Raw genomic sequence first — 23,443 nt, forward strand, 5'->3', positions numbered from 1 at the left:
GCATTTTGGCTCATTGTTGGTGTTTCCTTATGGTTCATTTCATCCATCACCACCCAAGCTATGGTCTTTGATTATAAGGAACAGAATCTGAAGGAGGCCTGGAATATGGAACAACTATCACAGGGCTGATAATGAGTAGGGATGTGAAACAGAAAAGGTGCTTCAGAAAGGGCAGCAGTATACTCTGTATCTTTTGGCACCTCCTTAAAGAAGCTGTCTTTTTTCCTGGGATCAGATAGTAGCTGCATGAACCCTGGAGAATAAGCTTCGAGGTACATAGGCACAACAAGGTATAACAAACTGTTTTGGAGCGTGCATGGGTATGCTGTGAGTGCTTCCTTAGCGTGTATGCATATTTTCCTGGAATCATGCAGCTGCTATGCCAGTCCATAAAAAGGCTCCATTTCTTTAAAGAGGGCTGAAAATGTTCAGGGTGTGTGCCTACATCCCTGCCCCCCAGAAGCACCTTTTTCTGCTTTGGATCTGAATGGCTGCATGTCCCTAGCAAATAACAGAAACATATACAGGTAGTCCTCATTTAGCAACTTCCTCGTTTAGCAACAGTTCCCAGTTCCAACAGTGATGAAAAAGTAACTTTACAAGCAAGCCTTGCATTTATGACCTTTGCAGGTCTGTAAAGCAAAGGAAACCTGAAGTAAGATCATAAGCACATAATGTTTCTGAAACCTTAAAGAGAGAGTTTAAAAAAAAGCTCTGAGTAATTGGAGCTGAAGTACTGTCCGGTGCTATGAGGGCAGTCTTCCTCCAATCCAAAGAAATGTATACAACTAATGAGTAAGAACTGCTTGGGGCTGAAGCAAGGTTTGCCATGGTGGGAGCAGTCTTTTCCTAAACGCAGCCCCCCCCCCCTCAATAATGAGAGTTAAATTGGGTTGAAGCAAAACTTAATACTTACCAATTCAAAAGCCTTTTCTGTGCTGCATGTTTCTGCATGTGTCAGATTTACTGTCTGGATTAGATCAGTAATTGGGGACCATTCAGAACAATTGCATTTCTTGAATATATTGATTTTAGATGCCATCAACTACAGAGACTTTTGTATTTTGTATATATGGCATGTCCTTTGGCTGACTTTCCAAAGAGGCTTCTAATCTCAGTGGGTTTTTTGTTCTAATCATGGCAAATACTTTCACAGAAGGTATTACTATGCATAATAAGTAACATGTGCTTCAGAAAATGAGAAAATGGCTGAACATTGTGTTTCTTGCAGTCTGGATAGGCAATTATCTCAAATCAAGGTATAATTGGATGCAGAAACAGAATATACAGTTTATTAAAATGGAACATTTTAATGTACATACACCAGTCTACTCTCCTGGGTTCCTGATGTATCTATCCATTCTGTTTTGTAGTTTTGGTGCAACTGGCTTATCATCATAGTGAGAACTGTAAAATTTAAGGACATCCCAGATACTTAGGACCCTTTCAAGTATATGTGATATGCTGAACCATTGAACTGTAACATGTTTGAAAATGCTTTTTGTATATATTCCTCCAAGAAGTTCTTTTCTACTTGTACTTGATAGTAGAGATCCACCAAGATATCATGTGAATCAAAGGAAAGAACCTTTGCCCTTTATCTCACTACTAGATATCCTAAATTGCATGTGACACCATGAATTTTTCTAACACTTCATTTCTTCTGGAGAAACTTCAGGATTTCACTGTATTTGCCAATCAACAGAGAAACACTGTGTGAGACATAAGGCTGAGGTGAATCCTGAACCAGAGAAACATATTTCAAAGGCCTTTCCAGTGTTCTGAGCATCTGAATGATTTACTAGGGGCATTTCTAGAAAATGTACCTTAATTGAATAGTGAACAACTTGCAGCCTATGGGTTACATGCAGTTCCTCCATTTGCAATCCCCAAGACCTTTATAAAGAGTCTACAAATCACAATAGTATATGCTGTTTTGTTGTTGTTGTTGTTCTTCTGTTACAACTAGCATTGGCATGGATCCTGGTATTTCCCTCCCCCCCCCCATCACATGGCTGAATGAGAAATCACAGCTACTGCTTCAGCAGTGCTCTTCCTTGCCTCTGCTTGTTGTGGTTAGCAACTGAAATTTGATGGTAGACTGCAGTGATAACTAAGCAACTTTTCCCATCAGCCATCACACTCATCATCTCTGCTTCATTAACCTTAAGTTCCCTTAGTCTCTGCTTGTTAATGTTAATTAAGACATCTTTCTCCACTGTTGATCCCATTCTGTTTTCTCTACTTGCCATGGACATCCGTTCCTAACCAAGATGATACCAAATGGGCACTGGGATATTATGATGCAAGTGCTACCCTTTTGTACTTGTGTTGTGACATCAAAAGGAAGAAAGGGTCATCTTCACAACAGCACCTCCCCTCCCTGTTTCTTGCGGTGGATTCTTAGATTCCTTCTTCCTGTGTTGCAGTAAGTGCCCTCTGCGTGCTGCAGATGGAACCTGCTGCTGCCTGAAGTAGAAGGGATAACTTTTTAAAGAGAAGTAGCCAAGCTATTGTGAATGCCAGTAGCTATTATTAAATAGCTTTTCTGTGTAATCTGGGAAAAGCTTTGTTTTTTAACTCACCAGAACTCTATCGGTTTGCCAACACTATCATTCAGAACTAATTATACTGCAGTTAAAAACCCTGAAAAAGTAGTTGCACGTTTACTGTTCTGCCAGCCATGGAGGCATGAGGATTGGACAAATCATCAGTACTTGAGAGGATAGTAAACTCTTCCAATTTTCTGAATTTCTGATTCTTAACAGTATCCCTAATTCCTCTTTATGTCATGAAGCTTAATATGGGATATTCAGAAGTCACATGTATGTTTCATAAAAGATATATACACTTTCTTTCCTGGGTGAAGTACTGTTTGAGATATGCAAAGGCTCATAACTTGCCTCTTCTATATTAATTCTAAGGCCAAATTTTCTTTTATAATATTTATTCCCACTTTTCTGGCCCTGATGTCTTCATCCTCAGTAGTCAAGAGAGTTTGACCTAAAAAGTGGTTGGAGAACACAGAAAAGCTCCACCCCAATACCCACAGGCAGGCCAGAAAAGCCACATCAGAAAATCCCTCCACTAGTCAGCAGCCAAGAAGATAACAAGCCTGATGTGAGCATGGGCCATTCTTGTACTGCAAATCTCTGGGACATAAGAATGTCCTATCTTGGACAGTGTGGGTAGCCCTTCATCCTGCTAAAGACCAGATCACCATACTCACATTCACCTGGAAAAAATAAGCAGCTGAATCTTGGGATTCACTGGAGTTAATTCTGAAGTGGATGGCATCTTGAAAAACTGGTCAGGACTGTTGGCAAGTATGATTCTAGGTTTTTTGGGGTCTGGTTTCTCCTTCATGCCTGTTTTCTTCAGCTCACTGTCTTCTGTGCAGATATAAAGTGAAGAAAGGAAGAGCAGAAGCAGAGGCCAAATGCAAGTGGGACTGTGCATTATGGGCAGGAATGAAGTAGGATACTGCCAAAGGAACACAGAATTGCCAGATTAGGAATCTAGACTCTGATAGGGGAATGCTGCAAATCTTTTACTGTTAGTGAAACAGTGTGGCTTCCAGTCAAGATGGCATCGTAGTCAAATGGGCATTAGCATATTCTGACACTCCCTACAGTTTATTATCCTGGTAACTGCTTAATTATTGCTGCTGGAGTCAAAAACAGGTGATTACCTTCTGTTTTGCTATCAGAGATGGTCTATTTGTTGATTACTTGGATGGCACCCAAAAACAGCTGCAAAGACTGAAAAAGTTATAATGTCTCGCCCTTAAAGAGATAAGTAGATAAAACTACTGTTAACTCAATGAACACCAGATTGGATGCTGCTGAGAACAAAATATCTGGGAAGTCTGTTGTTAGATGTATAACCAATATAATGAAGTATTCAGAATCTCAATCTTATTGGTCCTATTTACACACAATAGGAATTCCAGAAAAATAGGAATAGGAATTCCAGAACAAGAGGAAATGGATCAACTTGTTCTCTCTATGGAAATGCAGATGAAGTGAAGTAGTAGACCTGCCAGAAGATTACCAACTTAATAATAATAATAATAATAATAATAATAACAACAACTTACATCCTGCAATAATATCTTTAATATTATCTAACAAGAACATCTGCCTATCCCAGGTCCTTGGGAAGGACTTGACAGATGGACAAAAATGCCAAACCAGTCTAAACATCTGGCTGACTGTGCGACTCATCGTCATCATCATCATCTATTAAATTTGTAAGCTGCCTGACTCTCAATGACTCTAGGTGGCTCACAACAATCAAAGAAATTACAATAAAATCAATAAAAAAATTAAAAATGAAGATAAAAATGGCAAGAGCAATGAAGTGAGGGAATCTCACTTTCCCTTGCCAAAGGCCTGGGTGAAGAGCCTGGTTTTTATGGCTCTTCTGAACAACAGCAGAGTGGGGCCATCTGGATCTCAGAGGGAATCTTATTCCAGAGTGCAGGCGCTGCTACAAAGAAGGCATGCTTCCAGGTCCCGATAGGTGACACCGTTTAATCGAAGGAACCCAGAGTTCGCCAACCCTGTAGGATCAAATTGGCCGGGCAGATGCTATGGAAGACAGGCAGTCCCTCAAGTAACTAGGCCCTCTGCCAATATTGAGAAAGTTGATTAATCCTTCAACATTTATCAAAAAGTTTCCCTGAGTTGCCATGAGGGATGATTTTTTTAAAAAAACCATTCAATAAGGAAAGAAGAAATCCCATGTTATATTCTTCCCAGATTATACTGAGGAGTATAATAATATGGAATAATGTTTATTATAATAAGAAACCTATCTTGTGAGAGGAAATTTCATTATTTATTAGATATCCAGCTATTTTTCTTTTCATATATTTTGACAGATACTTCCTTTGAGATTTTTTCTCAGTCCTGTATCAGCCCCAAAAACTTAAGCCTCTTCACAGCTCTAGTTCCTGCTGAAATCTCACTGGAGGATTGAAAAGGCCATGTTTTGCAATTGGGTCTGTTTATCATCTGACTGCTATACTTTTAAGCTTTAGTTTCTAATTAGGTATAAATATGTTCTGTGTAGATGATTTGACCAGCCAGAAAAAATTATACTGTAAACTTTTGCAAATGTGATTAGGCTTTTTGTTTCTCTCCCCCTTCCCTGTTCTTGTTTTTCTCACCTGGGTTTGTTGAAAGCACGTATATTTTAACGAGCCATTTAGCAAAACAAGATACTTTTTCTCCCCTATTTCCCATGTTAGTTCCTGTGATAACATTACTACTGCTAATAATTAGCGTATTAGAGTGTATAAGCTGACATTTTGTGTCCTAACAACCAGGAACCACGCTGAGACAAGGAACTGGTCTCTAATGTTTTATTGCTTGTACATAACAGGAATCCTAACAAACTGAAGAAGCGTGGGGAAAACCCAGACATATAAACCCCAAAGGTTAAGGCGGTCCCGATCTGTGTCTCTTTGAATGGCTGCTCAATTCCTCAGTGCTACGCATGCGCTTAACAGTCTGGATGGGAGCCCCCTGCTCGCCATCCTTACTCATGACATCTTGGAAAACTATCCAAGATGGCGACCGAGAGCAAATGCCGGTCGCTGCTTTAGGTGGGAGACGCTTTATATTAACAGCTTTTTAGCGTCTGATCCCCCACCCACACCCACCCCGCACTGGTCCCACCGCACCCACCTTGGATGGACTGGGGGGTGTAGAACCCCCGGAGTGGAGCAGATGGGAGCGGTAGCAGTGGACCGGGCGGTGAGGTGTGGCGGGCTTGGTTGGGCCCTGACAAAAAGATGGGCCTGAAAGGACTGCACCGGTGGTGCGTCGGCGGACCAAGCCAGCACTGTGACGGGCAGGGCGGCAGTGGACGGGCTAGCGGTGCGGCAGCGGACCGGGCAGGGCGGCAGTGGACCAGGCTGGCGGTGCGGCAGCGGACTGGGCAGGGCGGCAGTGGACCGGGCCAGTGGCGTGGCAGTGGACCAGGCCAGCGGCACGGCAGAAGACCACGTCAGCAACGCGACAGCAGACTGGGCCAGTGGCGTGGCAGGAAACCGGGCTGGCACTGCAACACTGCAGCGGCGGACGGGGCCAGTGGCGCAGTGGCAGACTGGGTCAGCGACACGGTGGCGGACCAGGCCGGCAGTGAACTGGGCCAATGGTGCAGTAGTGGACTCTGGGCTGCGCCAGAGAAGAAGTGACCGGTTGTTGGTCTTGGGGTAGCAGACCATGTGGGTGAGGAGTGGGGAGTATAATAATAAAAAAAGAAAGTTACCCATCCCCCCAACCACCCCTGAGGCGGCTGGAAGTTGTGAGGGCCCTCCAGAGTGAATGAGAGACTCTCCCCCAGGGTGAGAGACGAGAGGGGGAGTCTGGGAGTGTGTTTGTGTGAAAGGGCACTCACCCCGAGTGAGGGATGGGGTGGGTGAAGAATGAATGAGTGCCCCCTGTTGAGCAGTGAGAGAGTTCGAGGGGGGGCATAGCGAATGGAGGGGTGAGGGTTGGGCTTTGACGGCGCCGAGAGCAGAAGCTGGTGCACCGGAGGGCCTACCATCACCCTGTGGGAGATTGATTGTAAATAAGGATGTATGAATGGATGGAGGGAGCCCTACTTAGAGCCAGAGACTCCCGAGGTCCAGGAGTGGGGGCTAATGGATCAGGAGTCACTGGGCGCTACATGGCGGGGCTCATTACTGAGGTGGTGACGGGTAGGGGATGTTATGGTGGGAGCCGGAGGGCGGGCCATCTTTGGGGAAGACACCCCTGGTGTTTGTTACTGGTGGCGTGTTCCGGCCCTCTGTGCTCAGACCCAGGCCCTGGTCAGCAGATCCATAGGGGCCCTGGTTTCCAGCTGCTGCTTCTTAATGCCAGGTCAGTTAATAACAAGGCCCCCCTCATATGTGACTTGATCACTGAGGAGGGGGCAGGCCTGGCATGTATTACTGAGACCTGGCTGGAAGCGGAAGGGGGGGGTGCCCCTTTCGGAAATGAACCCAGCTGGGTTTACGGTGTGGCACCAGCTGAGATCCCAGGGCAGGGGAGGAGGGGTGGCTGTTGTCATCCGAGACTCTCTTGTGGCCTTCAGAGGCCCTGCTCCACAAGTGGCTGGTTGTGAGACCCTGTTCTTCAAGTTGGGTTCCCGAGAACAGTTGGGAATGTTGCTGCTTTACCAACCTCCCTCCTGTGTGGCAACCTCCCTGCCTGAGCTGCTTGAGGCTGTCTCGGGGCTGGCGGTGGAGTTCCCCAGGCTTATGGTTCTGGGGGACTTCAACCTGCCATTCCTGGGGTGTGCCTCAGAGGCAGCTTGGGAGTTCATGGCTACCTTGGCAGCCATGGGCCTGTCCCAGATAATTCGGGACCCAACTTGAGACAGTGGTCACTCCCCAGACTTGGTTTTCTTGTCAGAGCAGTGGCAATGTGATCTGAGGGGAGAGATAGATCTGTCCCCATTGTCACGGTCAGACCATACCCTGGTGGCCCTGAGATTCTCTTATGCCCCCCCACCCCCCCACAGGGAGGTAGGACCCATTCGATTGGTCCGCCCCCGACGACTGATGGACCTGGTAGGGTTTCAAAGGGAGCTGGGGGTTATACCTGGTGATCTGCTGCATGGTCCAGCGGAGGCCCTAGCTTCAGCCTGGAATAGGGAGGCGGCCAGGACCTTGGACAGGATTGCACCTGTGCGGCCTCTCTTGTCTCATCGAACCCGGCACTCCCCGTGGTTTACAGAGGAGCTGAGGGTGCTGAAGAGAGTTAAGAGACGCCTAGAGCACCGCTGGAGGAAGACAAAGACTGAATTCGACCGAACACAGGTAAAAGCCGCCATTAAGGCCTACTTGTGGCGATAAAAGCGGCAAAACGTCAGTATTTCTCCGCTCTTATTGCATCTGCAGAATGCCGCCCGACAGCCCTGTTTAAGATCACTCGATCCCTTTTGGGGAAGGTGGTTTCAGCGACCCACCTACAGGGCCGTGCAGCGGAATTTGCTGAGCATCTGCAGGACAAAATCTGCAGGACAAAATAGCTCGGATACGCTCCAAGTTGGACTCCAGGCGTGAGGCGTGGTCTGGAGAGATACCGGGGAACAGGCTTACCCAGGTATCTGGGAGCAGTTTGATCCTGTTGGACCTGAGGAAGTGGACAGGATCCTACGGACAGTAAATGCCACCACATGCCATCTAGACCCGTGTCCCTCCTGGCTAGTAAAAGCAGGCCGGGAGGTCACATGTGGTTGGGTCCATGCAATGGTTAATACATCCTTGGGAGAGGGGGTGTTTCTGGCGGCCTTTAAACAGGCATTGGTACACCCCTTCCTCAAGAGGCCATCGCTGGACCCTACTGTCCTGGACAATTTTCATCCAGTCTCCCACCTTCCCTTTTTGGGGAAGGTGGTTGAGAAAGTGGTAGCTTTGCAGCTCCAGAGGGTCCTGGAGGAAACAGATTATCTAGACCCCTTTCAGTCAGGTTTCAGGCCTGGTTATGAGACGGAAACGGCATTGGTCGCACTTATGGATGATCTCTGGCGGGAGCGGGATGGAGGCAGTGCATCCATCCTTGCTCTCCTGGACCTCTCAGCTTTTGGCTTTTGATACCATTGACCATGGAATCCTTTTGGGGCAGCTCAGGGAGTTGGGGGTGGGCGGCGTAGTCTTACGCTGGTTCACCTCCTTCCTCCAGGGCCGATCCCAGTCAGTGTTGATAGGGGAGGAGAGATTGGCCCTGTGGCCCCTTCTTTGTGGGGTGCCACAGGGATCAGTACCCTCTCCTTTTCAACATCTACATGAAACCGCTGGGTGAGATCATCCGTCACCGGGGATGAGGTGTATATCTCCATCCTGGGTGAAGTAAGTGATGCCGTGACCACCCTCTCCGAGTGTCTGGGGGCTGTGGGGGCCTGGATGGGGAACAACAGGCTTCAACTGAACCCTGGTAAGACCAAGTGGCTGTGGGTTAATGGTTCTTCTGTATCCGGGATATTAACATCTCTGGTTCTGGATGGGGTTGCACTGCCCCAGACAGACCTGGTGTGTAACTTGGGGGTCCTCCTGGACTCACGGCTCCTGCTCGAAGAGCAGGTGGCAGCCGTGGCCAGGAGAGCCTTTGTGCAGCTACGTGCTGTGCACCAGTTACGCCCCTTCCTGGACCAGGAGGCCCTTCGAACAGTCACTCATGCCCTTGTTATCTCTCAGACTATTGCAATGCGCTCTACATGGGGCTACCCTTGAAAAGTATCTGGAAGCTTCAGCTGGTCCAGAATGCAGCTGCACGAGCTGTTTTTGGTGCCCCCAGAAGGGCACATGTAACACCACTGCTGCGCGAGCTGCATTGGGTACCAGTTTGCTTCTGGGTCCAATTCAAGGTGTTGGTTATCACCTTTAAAGCCCTACTTGGCATGGGGCCAGGTTACCTGAGGGACTGCCTCTTCCCCATTACATCAACCCGTCCCACCCGATCCTGCAGAGAGGGCATGCTACGGACCCCGTCTGTAAAAGGGTCCAGGAAGCAGGCCTTCTCCGCAGTAGCTCCCGTCCTGTGGAACATGCTGCCCCCGGAGGTGAGATTGGCCCCATCGCTCCTGGCCTTTCGGCGGAGTCTGAAGACCTTGTTCTGCCGCCTCACTTGGGGTGGAGAGGGGAATAGAGCTACATGGGGATGGTTGTTATAGACCACTCCTCCCACACTTGGACTGTTTTAGATGTTTAATCGCTTGGATTTTTTATTCTTTATTTTTTATTTCTATTTATTGTATTTTTACTGGATTTTATTTTTTGTACTTTTGTGATGGTTTTAATTGCTTGTTGTAAACCGCCCAGAGGCCTCTGACGGGAGGAGATGGGCGGGGATAAATTAGATAAATAAATAAATAAATAAGGAATGTTGGGGAATGAATTTATAGTCTCCAAAATGGATAAGATGATTGACTTACGTTTCTTTTTAAAATATTAATTCACATTAATGGCAAGAAGGTTTTTAAAACTTCTCTAAGTTTTAAAAAATGGGAACTGAAGTTGCCTTCCTATTGGAGATTTATATTCTTCAAAGAATAAAGATCTCTTATGGAAAGCCAGGATGATACATGTATACAAATGATAATTCTGTTACTATTACATAAACAGAACGGGAGACGATAGAATTTTTTTGTATCAAAAGTGACTCAGCAACATCACTATTTTGGCATGTGATGCAGCAATATCATTTATGAGAAGCATCATTAATGCACATACTTCTCATAAAAGGGTAGTTACAGAAATATCAAGAGGAGAAAGTTAACCCTTATGCATCTCATCCATCTCCTGAGCAATGTGGGTATTTGATCTCTGCTAAATATGCATTTAACACGTTATATTCCACTGAAAGAATGTTTTAAATTACATTGTACCAGACAAGGTTACTGGAAAGGGGAGAGAATTCTAATAAATTACTGGTCTTTAGATTTAAATGATGCAAAATAAATATTGTATTTTCTATTTGTCATGTACATAGGAAAGCATGTACTAACTCTAGAACAATTAACTTTAAAAACTTTACTCCAAATTATATAGTTCTAACTTCTCAGCATCATATGATACGATACTATTTTGCATAAAGTGAGGTTTTCAAGCTATCACAGATTAGATTACTAATCTTACTTTACCTCTTCAAGAAACTGACTACAACTAAATATATGAAAGCATAGAAGACTTGTAGCTTGATGGTTTTCCAGTTGATTGGTACAATATATATTGGGTTCTTATCTCCTATTCTATTGGAGATATATATCATTTTCCAAATAGACTATTCCCCTTTTGTTTCTATGAGATAAATATTATAGTTGTTCTAGAGGAAGACATGGATCTAACTATTTGGTTCAATTACATACATATTTCTCTGATACATGAGGATGCTAAGATCTTAAAAGTTACCTTTGCCCACAGATTGTATAGTGTTTGAAACTATTATACAAATATGCTCAGAGTCATCAGTGTTCTGATATTAGATTTTTATCTCGTATAGCGTAAGTGCTTTAACTCAAAACAGGCTTATTTCAATATAAGGATTCCCAGGAAACTTTCTTAACTACTTAGTTTGGGCTTCTTTCCAATTCTGTCTTAAAAGAAGATGTACACAGATCGTCCTGTATTCCTTTAAGTGTTTGGGGAATGATGAATTTAACTCCTTGGTTGATAAATATTGTAAAAGACCTTCCTAGTTTTAGTCCTTCATGTTATTTCAAGCAAATATATAGGATATAAAACAACAATTCCTTTGCACTGGCAGAGGAATTCCTGAAGATTTTCACTGTATAAACTACAATTACCTCTTGGGAATGGTGGATTTAATTTTTAACACTTTCAGGTTTAGCTCTGATTATCATTTGGAATAGTGAACTTCAGAATTCAGCCCCTCTTTGGATTCAGCTTGAATGGTATTATGTGAGCCCACTAAATGCAGCACTTGGAATTGCATTCAGTAGGCTACTGGTAATCAGTGTAGGGCCTGACCACTGGTATAATGGCAGTGCTCAACTGGACTGCCAACAGGAAAGCTGCTGCATTTTTACCTGGGATCTGGCAGGCCCCCACCCTCCTATAGAAGCTCTTAAAGAGCTGGCTCTTCCTACAAGTTTTGGGTGAAGGTAAAACTGAAGCCCAGTAAATGTGAATGTTCATGTGTGTGTGGAGTCTTGTTTTTGGGTGCTGGGAGTTGTTTTGATACTAGTTGTATGATTCTTTTATGTGTTACTGTGTTCTTGTGAGCTGCCAAGAGTCTTTTTAAATAAATAAAATAAATACATTGCAAAACAAATATGAGAAAGAAGAATTAATATGTTGAGAAGAAGGGGAAAACCAATAAAGTTGTGCAGCTGATGAAATTTTCCAAAAGAAATAAGTAAAAGCTTCTAGAACTAGAGGCAGTGTATGATGTGGTGGATAGATCTGATGGAAGCAAAGATCATTTGCAAAAATAGAAAGATATAGAGAGTTATAGTGAATTATGTTCACTATAAATAGACTCCACTATATTTCCTTTTCCCTCCTCATCTCAGGCCTTTAATTTATTTGCCTTACTATGTCTTAGGTTTTTTTTGCTTTGCACAATTCTCCTTACTCTGAAAAAGGAATAGCATGATAGGTACGTATTTATATCTGTGTGCATATATGCTGAAAGATTCACCTTACCCACTATATATTTTGGTCAGTTTTATATCAGATTTTATATCAGTTTGGTCTAGTGGTTAAGGCAATGGGCTAGAAATCAGGAGACTGAGAGTTCTAGTCCCACCTTAGGCATGAAAGCCGGCTGGGTGACCTTGGGCCAGTCCTCTCACTCAGGTAGGTATGTTCCCCACCTTGAGTTATTTGTAAAAATAATAAAGGCAGGATAATTAATAAATAAATATCCTCAACTTGGAAAATGTCAGGTGATTAGGATAAAGAAAACAGCTGTGAGTCAATCTAATATAGAAGAAAAAGGAGAAAGAAGAAGAGGCTGTTTTCTTGACTTTCAGTATTTGCTGTTCTGTAGCACTAGAAACAACCTGTCAATACAATCCACATCATTCTGATAACTCTATGGAATATCAATAAAAATGTACTAAAAATGTGCAAAACAAACTCACTACATATAAAACACAAGGAAAAAGCTGTAATATGCCCAAACTTTAACCAAAGAGAAGGTCTTCAAGTATGACATTTGTAGAAAAGTAAACCCAATTAATAAATGAGTGAGAAAGGATAGATATTCCTCTCATGCAGTTACTGGACTTAGCTTTAGGTGATCAGAAACTGCTTGATTAATTGCATATATCAGAAGTCACAGAAAGGTAAAATAAAATGGACTCTGACAGAAGCTTGTTCTTAGTATTAAGGTTTTGTCTCCACATGCTGTGATAGTGTTCTAAGCAGGAAGTTGTTGTTTTTTTAATGGGAAGGGACACTCAAATGTGTGCAACTCTTATTAGCTGTCTAAAGTAGAATAACTGAAAAGCTCTGCAGTTTACTCCAGCTATGCTGGAATTACAATTGCCAAATTCGAAGTCAAGAGCAGCCAAAAACCATCTTGACAAAATTCTGGGAAGTTTCAGTCCTCACGTAACTGGAGGGCACGAGGTTGGGGAAGGCTAGTATCACCTACATTGGCTGGGTAAGAATGAGATGGATCCTGATTCCAGAATGTTCTTTTGGAACTTAGGTCTATCCCTTGCTGCCCCTGTTATGAGACACTGCTGCTGCTACTGGCATGCAATATGCATTCAAAATGCATGCATTCTTCCAGGCTAAGAGGAGGAAATTTTATTTTACTCCTCAACAGACTTAACTGCAAGAGTACCAGATAATTAATCATTATCCAACTGATCTATGTTACAATGCCAGAGAGGATACTTCAAAGAATGTAATTATCTCCTTGTTGAAAGAGCTCCTGCCTTTAAAATACATGTTATTTCTAGAATTGGAATGAAGTAACTAAACTAACAGCTTGAAATTTTAGGAACTGGCAGTATAAAAATATCAGTAAGACTACATTCTGTCATTAAAAATAATTTTTAAAATGATGTGACTAATGGAGGTTAAGTCTGCCCAAGTCATGTAGCTGTTCTGTGAGTAGACTTGTCTATTATTTGGGGATTAAAACCTATATTTGCTCACTATACATATAAGATACAGTGCTTTGTACAAGTTGATAACCATTTTGCAGCCTTCTCTAAACACGGATACTGAAATTACACTTCCCAAGCTGTAAAGAAAGGAGCTATAAGATGGAAATCCTTCTGTTCGTTTTCCATGGTCCATGTTTAACAAAAAGTATGTGTGAGTAGAACCACACTCACTAGAAGTATCTAAAAATAGTATTAAGATCCAAAAAACCAAGTAAATTCTATTATGGAAGTTATGTTCTATAATAGAAAATCTGTACTTCTTAGAGCCTGCTGTCCTCATGATGGGAAAAGGAAGGATTCTTGAGGAAGCAGGCCAAAGGGTAGAGCCTAGGAATCTAATCAGGGGAAAGCAGAGCAGAGACTAAGAGAGAAACAAACACTCCAAATGCCTGAGTGGTCAAACGGATGAAAAGTGCAGAGTTAATACTTTTGGGGTTACATCTCCCACAATAACTCCCAGTCAGAATGCCAACTGGCGGCACTGGCTGGGAATTCTGATCTTTCAGACAGATTGGTGAACTGTGATTGGTTGGCCGAAGAACTTTACGTCGCACAAGGTATTGGTCTGCATGAATAATAAAAACAGCAACAATCTTCCAGCTTCTATCTTCTATCTGACAAGAAGCTGAAATATGGAACAACAAATAGGAGCAGTTTTCTCTCTCAAATCCAAGCAAAATCCAATGAACCCAAATATATATATATTTTCTATTTGATTAGCAGTGGTTTATTAAAGAGTAGTTAGGCTTTCTGGCAGTAATGTTTTTGGTTTTTTTTCCATTTTATACTGAGTTTTCCATTTCTGCTGGTTTCACCTGAAGAACCTGACAGCAATTAGCATTCCACAAAAGGATATACTAATTGGTGAGCCATCAGTTCTTCCCAACAATGCAATAGTTAATTTTGAATGGAAGGAAAATAAGCTGGTGTGCTCCTATCAGCCTGCCTGGTTTTCCAGTCCAGTTAGGAAAACACCAGACATTTGGATCATATAGAATGAAAGATACATGAAAAAATAAGGTAGAAAGGAAGTAATTTCTTCCATGAAGAGTTAAGAAAACTTCAGCAACAACAACACGTTTTTCCCTAGAAGGAATAACAATTCTTGAGTTGCTGCAAAGGAAATGTCAAAAGCCAGCAGAAACCTGCAAGGCATCTTTGCTGCACTATTTTGAAACATTTCAAACACTAAGTTAGTACACTCTTGAAGAGATGTGAGCTTGGGAAAAAATCCACATTTTCCAACCAGAACCCACTCAGTAATAAATAATTTCAGCTTTGGTGATTAGCAGGATGTCACAGAATTCATGACCAGATGGTCATCCTATGGCTTAATTGGTACAATGATTGACTACCAAAATTAGGGGCCTTCCCACAGGATGTTGCTGAAGTAGCCTGTTTTTATTTTCATAGTATCTGAAAGCTGAACTGCAGATGTCAAACAGGTGGAAGCAACAAGAAAGACACTAAAAGACAATTACCACAACATGAAGAAGTAACTCGGCTACATCCAGAAACAAGGTCAGTTAAGGACCGCTGGCTTCTTAGAAACCTTAATTATAGTTTGATGTGGAATCTCAGGTTGACTCAGCCTTCCATCCTTCTGAGGTTGGTAAAATGAGTACCCAGCTTGCTGGGTAAGGTGATGACAGGGGAAGGCAATGGCAAACCACCCCGCTCTATAGTCTGCCAAGAAAACATCGCGAAAGCGGCGTCCCCCCAAAGGGGCAGACATGACTCGGTGCTTGCACAGGGGACCTTTCACCTTCATGGAATAATAATACCCTTTCAAATGGCTGGCATGTCATTTTTTCCCATTTCAAGTCTACAAAATCTATTACTGCTTCAGAAATGGGGTATCTATAATATTGGCTATGAAGAAAAAAAAATGATTTCAAGGATGGTGGCCAGGGAATGCTGTTAACATTGGTTGCAAGAGAGGGACTGAAATGGCTGGGACAATAATGGTGAGATTTTTTTTCAGAAACTTAAAAGGATTTCCTTGCTTTTAAAGAAGCTTTTAAAGTTTATTTTAGAGGATCCTGTTGGGGTTTCCTATCTTTCTTGCCTTGGAATGACAAGAATCCACATTATTTGTTTTTTTGTCAAATGTACTGCTAAAATTCAGAACTGTGATGGGAGACAAGCTCTGGGGGCCTGAAAAAAGTCTTTGGGGCTATGCTTGCCCACCAGTGGTTCCATATTGATTCATTCTTCTACAGTAAATCCATATGGATTCTGCTGTAATTTTTTCCAGACTAAGTTCATGATGGTTATTTTTTCCTTGCAGGAAATCATGGTGTCAAAATTGATCCAAGCTACATTGGGAAAATAAGATAAGGAGTGAAGGAGGTGGCACTTATGAGGCATAAGTAGATGGTACAAACATCTGTTGCTTTAGACAGAGCATCAAGGATCAGCTTCTCTGAGCTTTAAATGAATGTTTTTTTATTGCACAGGGCCTAATTATGTGACTCACTTCAATATTAGGTTAGATAGAATCAAGTATGGGCTGAAAGAAAAGTCTTTTTGTATCAGACTTGATTCCTAGTATTTCACAAACATGTCCCTGTAGTTTTCTTGGCAACAGCATGGAAGAAGTGTGCTATTGTTTTCTGCCAATATTTTTGGCTTCTCAGTCTGGCCTGCGACTTTGAAATTCCTAGGTAGTCTCCATGCAGTACAATGTAGGGCCGACCCTGATGAGATTGTCAGTTACTAAGATCATGCATTCCTGTTACTAACTCCCTTTGCAGAATGGATTAAAATGTACATTAGTTAATACTACAGTGATAACTAATAGACATTGTACTTTTGATTTCCCAGAAGCTTCTGGCCCTGTCCAACACTACAATTTTCTGGAAAAAACCCCAAACCAAATTATTTGGTTAAACTTTCTTCTTATCCTGAAACAATCATTTTCTCCTTTCTGTGATGGTCTCTTCTTTTTTTCTGCAACCATAGCCAAGACATTTGGTTATTAAAATCTAACATTTTGACTGAAGCAATGGGGGCTATGACTTATTTGCTACTGAATTCAGAGCATATTGCGTTGGTGGCAGGGGAGAGTCATTGTGATGCAATAGTCAGAATCACTAGGGTTCTGGGTTGTTAAATTCATGTTTGTGCTACTGGTACCAAGTCATATAGTTGTTGTTCTTTGAGGTCTCACATGATTGCACGGTCAGCTTGTTTTTGCACTGTGTTCACCTTGCTCTTTCAGAAAAGCAATCAAAACATGATGCAATGAGAGGTTGTTTTTTTTTTTAATCAGCCAGCTTGTTGCAGAGCCTGACATTAATTTGGACTGAGAGGGAGTGACTGGCCCAAGGTCACCCAGCAGCTTCCATGCCTAAGGGAGGGCTAGAATCTGGGTCTCTCCAATCCTAATCCTGTCCCTATGCTGTGGAAGAACCTGCGACCCTAGCTCATGAGCAACCTCTATCTTATTTATTCCTTGCTGTCAGACCAGAGCCCTAACACCACTGTCAGAGGTTTGCCCCAGAAACCATAAAGTCACTTCTGGGTCTTCTCCTCTGTCATGGGTTGTAAAGGAGGGAGGGGGTTAGGCTAATCACTGCTTGGGAAACAGAGACATCACTGAATGACCCAGTGAGATGGAGCCAAGCTGTTATGGCTAGCACCTTTTCAGAAAACGAACATCAAGGAATGCAGCTGGAAGTTACGTTGTAAAACTGAAAGCAGTTATAAATATTCAATTTCAAAAGCAAGGTGGGAGAACAGGGCAAGTAAAAGGAAGGAATTGGGGAATCATATTCACTTGAGTCTTTGAATGGACAGGGAACTGTATCTTAAAATAAAGAGATTCTTTACTGAGACCTGAATGGCTTCCAGAAAGATTTCTCGCTATTAGGATATCTGAGCCCACGATCCTCACAACCACCAGGAGAGTTGCAAAATTTCTCAGGTGTCATTGCCCTACCCAGCAAACTATCTTCTTAATTTACTGATTTTATTAATGAACATTCTGATTTGTTCTTCTATGTTTCTTACATTGCATTTAGGTTTTATCTCCTCTCATATCTCATTTGTCACTGACCAATATACAATTTTACTTATACACACTTACATATACACAAGCTCATGTCCCTTGTGTTCATTTAATAGTATAATTCTCAATAGGTAGAATTCTAGTATTTTACTCTTAAGGTACTTTTATTAATTAATCTAGACATTTTGTTTTTAGCACTTAGGTTCTCCTTTTAATATTCTGCTCTCCATACTTATTGTATTGTATTGCAACCAATGTCATACATACTCCTGTTGACATCTTAGAAATGTTTCCAATTTTAAGGCATTTTATTCTTTTTTCTAGATAATGTCTATGCTTTCTTTCCTGTGTCATGGCTTTCTATGCTTTGTTTTCTACTCTTTTATGATGTCAGCTGTTTAATTTGCTGGTCAGTGACTGCAATAAAAATCATCATCATCACCACCGCTCCTAATTCAGTACTATAATCACTACATCATATAGTTCCCTTACCGAGTCACATAGTTTACAGGTCTTAAAATTGTGGCACTAAATTCACGTCTGAGTTTTCTCAGATTACATTTGGGAAATACCTGAACTTTTGGAAATGGATTTTCTGTGAAAGCTTAGAATGACAGACCAAGCTGGGTAACTCTGCCCATTTCCTGGTTATAAGAGGCACTGACTGGCCTTGGGCAAATTATATTTTTTCTATTTGAAGGAATACCTGTGAAGCAGAATGCTTTAAAAGAGGGATGGAGCAAAAAGTTTAAAAACAAAAAAACAAGGAAATTATTTTGCTACCATGACTTCCACAGGTTTCTACACCCATATTTACCTATGAGTACATTGAAGATAGGTGTCATATGCTTTCTTGCCTTTATACTTGAGGACTCAGATTCCACCAAGGTTTATCATTCTTGAAATTCTGAGGACACACATGGATCTTCCTTTTTAATAATAATAACAGCAACAACAACAGCAACAGCAACAGCTGTAAGTGATTCAGATGAATTCCAGCTGATAACTTGCACAGCTAGTGTTGGATACCACCTTCCTTAGTTTCAGCAGATTTTCTCCTTCCTCAGAAGCAGAGATTTTTTTTCCTTCCTTCAAACTGACACCCCTAATGATAAGAAAATTGCCTTTTCTAAACACTCAGGAAGCAGCTGCCGTACGCCTGAGGCCAGTAGTTTCAGGGGACTAGTTGTAAAAACTCAAGATGCACCTGGTAAAAAATGGGATTGGCAGATACAGTTGAACGTAGAAGTGGACTGCTCTGTCCCCACCAGTAGCATAAAACTCTTCATTTTCATTCATTAAAACAGAAAATTCAATAAACCTCACTCTTCATATACTCTGCCCAGCTGTTTACATATCAAATTAGAAGATGAAATATGTGCAAAATTAGCAGATGTGTACCAGCACTAGTTTTTCTTGACATGTCTTGCATCAAACCTGCACACCAGGAGGAGTTAAAAATGTGATAAGAAGAACGTATTCTTTTGGATCATGATCCAAATAGTTGTTAGCATGACACAATGTCAAATAGTGGGTTGCAACCAATAGAGTTCATCCAAAAGAGAAACTGAACTCTTGACGGAAGTAATTCCTTCCCTGCCTTGCAGACCCTTATGCTCCCTCCCTCCCAAACCTGAACTTTTGGAGGGTTCAGCAAATGAAGGGAGAGTGATATTGAGCAAGCAGAAGGCCATCTATTTGATTATTGGAACAGCTTACTCTATTTGATATTATTAAAAACCAAAATTTACCTTAATCCTGAAGGATTACAAATTACCACGTCAATGCTTGTTTCAAAAGATGACTGGAAAGAGAAAAAAAAATCAAATTTATATAGATTTTCTTTAAAATTCTCTGAGTTTCTTAACAAATGGTCAATAGAATCTGATTAGAAACATTATTGTCTCCACGTAATCTGATGTGAAAATGATGCTGGTTCTTTGACTCCCAAAGCCATTTTCCTTAAATTGTTCCTAATAAAAACTGAGACAACAAATAATGAGAAAGGAAAACTTCGGAAGTTCTGAAATAACAGCTGCTAAAATAGGGCTGGCATTCAGATAGATAAATATTTATTGAATTAATCAAACAAGTTTAGTTGAGAATTCAATTCTAACAAGTGGGCATATAAAGAACACAATAGTTTTAAATAAATAGTTGATTTTTAGACAAGTAGTTCCTTCTTATGGAGAGGGAAAAGGGAACGTATGTATTACATTATTATTATATTATTTAAATATTCTTCCTAGTTAATTAGGCTACTAGCTTTCGCTCAAGTGGTTTTTAAAAGTCAATTAATTTTACCTGGCCATGAGAATATATCATTGTTGAGGATATCATAGAGTTTCTTGGCTGCTTACTGGTAACAGTGGGGCTAAATTTGAAAGTGGGTAGAGCCAAAGTGAAAGACATCTGGGGCTAGAATCAAAAGTGGGGAAAAAAAACACAGCCAAAAATGCCAAGTGGGTAAAAAGAGGTCTCTCCTGGTAGAAACACAGCTGTTCACCAACAAGGTGATCTTACTGTAAATGATGGATGGAAACATATTACAGGTTTGGTCCAACTTGAATGCCAGTGGCTCTCCATTCCTGATCTATCCAGTAAACCATGAAAAAAGTTTCATTATACAGTACTTGTACCTGGCATATACAATGGAAAACAAATTCATCTGGGAAAAAAATGCCAAGGTTCTAATAAATGAAAGATCCTGAATGATATGGATTGTAAATTGGTATAAAATATATGACCATATCTGCAAATTGGAAATGTTAACATTAGTTCTACAATTAACTCTTGGGAATAGCCAAGATTAACTTAGTTTCTCAAAATGAAACATCCACTAGTGAAAGCTATTTTTTTTTGTTCTGCTGATTAAAGCATGTCCTAGAAAGTTAGATTCTCCTGCTGAAGCACATAAAAATATAACACCTTCATTTTATCTTAGAATACTCTGCAGACTAACCATCATTCCATCCAAAAACAATGAAGTCCTGTGCTTTAGAATACCTTTCTGTTTCCAGAGATTCCAGGGGGTACAGTTTTTCCTGAAATGCTAACATTATTCAGGATTATTCATTAGGTAGTTCATCTCAGTTCTGAGGTTGCATGGAAAAACAAAACAAAACAACCTCTACACATGACTTTCCCAGATGCATCTGCAGATTGTTTCTTGTTTCTTCCCATCATACAGTTGATTAGTGGTAGTGGAGTAGTTGACATCAAGAGGGTGAAAAACTGTATTTCTTCCCCACTCCAAAGGATATCATGCAACAATGAAGTTCTAAATTAGAGCTAGATTGGGGAGGAAACCTGATCTCAGAGTTCCTTGAGAAATTTGTTCCAACACACAGCTACAGAAACAAGAAAATCAAGAAGGCTCAGCATTGGATAGACAAGTGAGCAGTTTTGCAGCTCATGTGGCTATGTGTTCTTCCAAACTCTGATGGAATTTATTGTATTTGTACTTAAATCATGCAGTAATAATTATTCCTAATGGTTTCCAATCTGCATCTATAATTTGTATAATAATTTGCACCTATACATATTAATCAACATCTGAAAAAGATTTGCAGATGCATGTCTTTTTGTGTATGCGATGTGTAAATGATCACACTAATTTTGATCATTTTAATTCTGCTGCAAATCATTTTAATTCTGCTCCAAAAGGAAAAATGTTATATGTATTTTCTTGATTTAAGAATAAGCAAACAGATTTGAAAGGACTGTATCTCCAAAATCTTGCAGATATCCTATTTTTAATCTGATAAGGATTTTGGTTTGTTCCCCTTTTGTGTGTGTGTGTGTGTGTGTGTGTGTATCAAATTGCATCTCTACAATAAAGCAGTTTTTGTAGACATTGCCCAACAGTCCAGAGAGGGGATAATAAAATCCCATCCTCCCCAAAATCTTTAGCTTCCTTGAGAAATAATAGATACTTTCCTTTAAAACATAGACATATAAAAATGGGAGTAGTATCAGTTATTACTCTGAGGAAGAACAACTTTGTGGTTATTCAAAGATTAAAATGGCATTTAATATTTCCTACTTGGAAAATATTACAGGTTTCTTATTATAATTTTGGACAATTTGAGACAAGTTCTGTTTCATTACTTTAAAACAGTATTCAGTTCTTAATTTACAAAGCAAAATTAGACAGCTGAAACAGTCAAACATATCTCTTGCCTACCTTTTAAAATTTACTTTAAAGGCAATGGTTACATAGAATATTTAAGAATCGTAATATCTACAATAATGGCATTTTAGGAAGGCCACATACATATGTGATTAGTCCGATTACAGTGCAACCATTACCCATCATTGCTAACTATTATAAGACTGTAAAATATTATTCAGTAAACTATAAAATTCAAAAACCTAATTGAAAATGCTAGTTTAGCATAATTCCCACAAGCCATCATTCTTTAAGATTGTGAAATGAATGAGGTTCTCATGGAGCTATTAATTGATACTGGCAAGCAGTAACCACTCGAATGAAACTCCAATTATGAGCAGCAATTAATCACTTTTACTGTCATCTGTGGTGTCAAGCAAAATTCAATAAAGTTCTAAACACTAAAGGGAGGTAGAGAGAGGGAGAGGTCTCATGGCTGACTGTGTTTCAAACAAAATCAGATGTCCTTGTTTTGGTGGAATCATGTCATATAAAGCATGCTATTTTTCTATAACTAATAGGACATGTGACATTTTGTTGCATTTCCTGAGATTATATTTTCACCTGATTTCAAGTTGACATAATAAAGCTTCATTTACAGTAAAGCACCTTATATTAACAGGAAGATGGTGTATTTAAGGACAAGTACAACTTTATGGCAGATAGATCATTTGAAAAATAAATCTTTCTCCAATTTAAGCTAAGTTATTTCTCCAATTTAAGCTAATGACTGTAGTTCTAAGAGGTTAACAATGCACATGGCTTACAGTAAGGCTGGGTTGAACATGTTTAATATTAAGAGAAATGATAGGGCTGTAACGGATTATCTGTAGCTGAAACAATCTATGGTAGTGATCTATCTACTGTCCTAAACAGGAAAAGTTTGGAAATCTGACTAACAATGCTTTTCTGGGTGCTGGGAAGTTTCTGGGCATCCCTTGGTCCTAACTCTGCTCCTAGTGTCTTTAGAGTTATATTCCCTGGCTCAACCTCTGCTCCTCTGTGCCTATTGCACAACCTTGGCACGCATGGGCTAAATATCAAGTCATGTTCCATGAAGTCCCATTGCAGTATTTGAGGAGATTGCCTTATTAATGTGTAATGAAAGGATGCACGTAATTGCCAAGCTGGATGATACAGAGGTCTTGTTATTACAACATATTTTATTGGCTCAGTGTGTGTGTGGGGAGGGTTGTGTGGCAACCTATCACTCTAAGGGTTGAATTACACTAACTCCCACCCCCACCCCATTCAGTCATGTCATGGTTAGCTATAGATGCTATCAAGTTGAACGTGACTCTTGGTAGCTACATGGAAAGATGCCCACCATGTTGATGTGTGTCAGAATGTGTAACTCTTCTAAATACAATCCTTGAATTTCCTTGACTTTGCCTATCCATCTTTCCTTGATGTTGTCCATCCCCTTGTATCGTATGTCCAAAGGATGTAAATTTCTGCTTGTTGTTCATTGCCTCAGGAGAGAAATCAGTTTTTATCTGGTCCAGAATCAATTGATTGATTCATGTGATAATTTCCAGATCCAAATTGTGAAGGCATGGGACAGTTCCCTTTAAGAGGAATGTTGCTATTTCAGCAGGAGCTTGCTGGACTCACTGGGA

The 23,443-nt window shown here is 41.0% G+C and overlaps 2 protein-coding genes across 7 annotated transcripts in view; one reads left to right on the forward strand and one right to left on the reverse strand.

Moving 5' to 3' along the window:
• Positions 1–23,443, forward strand: part of STK39 (serine/threonine kinase 39) — a 381,542-nt gene that overhangs the window by 342,110 nt on the left and 15,989 nt on the right. The gene's annotated exons all lie outside the window — the stretch shown is intronic.
• B3GALT1 (beta-1,3-galactosyltransferase 1) overlaps positions 1–23,443 on the reverse strand; it is a 267,054-nt gene that overhangs the window by 172,455 nt on the left and 71,156 nt on the right. For 5 of the 6 annotated variants that reach the window (XR_010068922.1, XR_010068923.1, XM_063318229.1 and 2 more), the window contains one exon: positions 19,405–19,457. The exons of the other annotated variant lie outside the window; for it this stretch is intronic. The gene's annotated coding sequence lies outside the window, so the exon portion shown is untranslated. The remainder of the gene's footprint in view (positions 1–19,404; positions 19,458–23,443) is intronic. 6 annotated transcript variants of the gene reach the window in all.

The sequence above is a fragment of the Candoia aspera genome, chromosome 1 (assembly GCF_035149785.1).
Source record: "Candoia aspera isolate rCanAsp1 chromosome 1, rCanAsp1.hap2, whole genome shotgun sequence".
In the NCBI taxonomy this organism is placed as follows: domain Eukaryota; kingdom Metazoa; phylum Chordata; class Lepidosauria; order Squamata; family Boidae; genus Candoia; species Candoia aspera.